Source organism: Myotis brandtii, unplaced genomic scaffold, assembly GCF_000412655.1.
Source record: "Myotis brandtii unplaced genomic scaffold, ASM41265v1 scaffold178, whole genome shotgun sequence".
Taxonomy (NCBI): Eukaryota; Metazoa; Chordata; class Mammalia; order Chiroptera; family Vespertilionidae; genus Myotis; species Myotis brandtii.
In genome coordinates, this window is record NW_005356599.1 from 503,993 (window position 1) to 506,288 (window position 2,296).

Here is a 2,296-nt window from a genome sequence, read left to right on the forward strand (position 1 = left end):
CACTTCCATCAACCCGGCATGCCTAACACCCCCACAGGATGTGCACACATCCCCTCTGATGCGCTCACGTCCTTTGGAGAGTGTCTGGGTGTTCTGGGTGCTGAGAGTGGGCACCTGTGAGATGACAGTGAGAGGGCGGAGTGGTGATGCCCTGTTCCCACGGAGGCCAGCAGGTCGTTATCTCCCGAGGGGTCCCAGACTGCAAGAGGGCACAGGCCTGGCTGAGGGACCCTCCCTCCCCCCCGAGTGCACAAATTTTTGTGCACCGGGCCTCTATATGTTAATAAGAGCAGTCATCATCACTATCATTAGGGGAGGAGAAGAGCTAAAAGCTCTCTTCTGCAGAAATAGATCTCTATTGTTTCATTTTCAGTTAAAGTGTTTTTTCCTCTAAAATGAAGGCTCAAATGGCCACACGTTCCCCCCCTCCCCCATCACACTGTGAGTGAACTAGAAAAGAGTCTGGACAGGTTCGATGTTGGGTGGGCACTTACAGCTTACGAGAGTTGCCTTGTGTTAGCAACAGGGCGCCTCCCTCTGGTGAGGAGGTGAAAGAACACCCTGTTGGTTGGCTGAACACCCTGAAGTTGCTTCTGAGTGTCTGGTTCTTTCTTTCCCTTATAAGAAATAGGGAAGTCCCACAGAAATACACAAGTAAGCTAAGTCAAGGTACGAAGAAAGACTTTTAGGGCCAGCAGGAAGATTTGAGTGTTGAGATCGGCCTTTCCCACATCTTTAGGAGACCAACTATTACAAAATGAGTGCATAACAAAATAGAAGTACGTATAAGGCAAAATATCCTTGGACTGTAAGTGCCTCCCCTGGGAGTGGACTAGCTTGTAGATTCTCTATCCAGACTATGATCCAAACTAGTGGTTATGACTCAGGGAAGGGAAATATGCCCCAGAAGAAGACCTCCCTAAACGTCACCAGCTTGCTTGTGAGTGTGGTAATTTCCCCATCCTTCAATTAGTTTTTCTCAAGTACTGTAACTTGAGTGAATTGAAAACGGAGAGTTTTGAATAAGATTCTAAAACCTCCTGATTATGTTGCAAACTTTCTTTTTAAAAAAAATATATTTTATTGATTTTTTACAGAGAGGAAGGAAGAGGGATAGAGAGTTAGAAACATCGATGAGAGAGAAACATCAATCAGCTGCCTCCTGCACACCCCCTACTGGGGATGTGCCCGCAACCAAGGTACATGCCCTTGACCGGAATCAAACCTGGGACCCTTGAGTCTGCAGGCTGACGCTCTATCCACTGAGCCAAACCGGTTAGGGCTGTTGCAAACTTTCTTAATGCTAAAGCAATGACTGGGCTGAAGCTGCTTATCTCTCAAGGATCGGAGTGAATTTATGTGGGAGGAGTTAAGAAAGGCGCCTCCTTTTATCAACATCATCCACCCAACGGTGGCCAGAAGCCCAGCTGTGACTGAACAAGGTAAGTCTATTGCTGGATGCAGTGATGGAGACTGCACCCTATCGGGAACTGTGGGGTGTCTAAGAGAGAGGGTGTTAGAAAGGACTTACTATATAAGATTTGGGCTTATGATAGATCATTTTGAGGAGGGTTTAAGGAAGTGGGAATTTCCTCTGAGTTGGATGCTCTCAGGAAGCTGAGATAATTCTGTGACTGAGTGTTTTTATTATTCGAAGGAGGTAAGACTAGAGTGAGGTTAAAGCTGTGATTGGTAAGGAAGCAGCAGTCGCTCATCTTAGCGAAGACAGGAGATGTTTGGCTGTTTTTATGGTTTGGACAACGTTTATGTTTTTGTGTAGACATGATTCCAGAGTGGCCTGATTTTCGCCCTTTTCCATCACAGTGAGAGTGGCCTTGCCTGATGCGGATGTTCTGTGACACTGTTGATGTTCATCATAGAACACCAAGGCCTGACTGGGAGATCCAGGCCAGCTCCTGGATGTAAGGGATGTTTTTCTCTTTCTCCCTTTCAAAATTATTTTAAAATTAGTAAAAACAACAACAAAAAAACCCCCCTTTCCAAACAGTGTTAGAAATAAAGGACATAAGTCTCTCAAGTTCAGTGGAACTCCTATCTGATTTTTGGAGACTTTCAAGTGCTAAATGCTTATCTAAGGCCAAGATAAATGGCATACGGATACAGGAAAATGTAAAAGTCAAGTTTAAATATATTGTTAGAAATAGACATAAGTCTCTCAAGTTCAGTGGAACTCCTATCTGATTTTTGGAGACTTTCAAGTGCTAAATGCTTATCTAAGGCCAACAAGAATGGCATACGGATACAGGAAAATGTAAAAGTCAAGTTTAAATATATA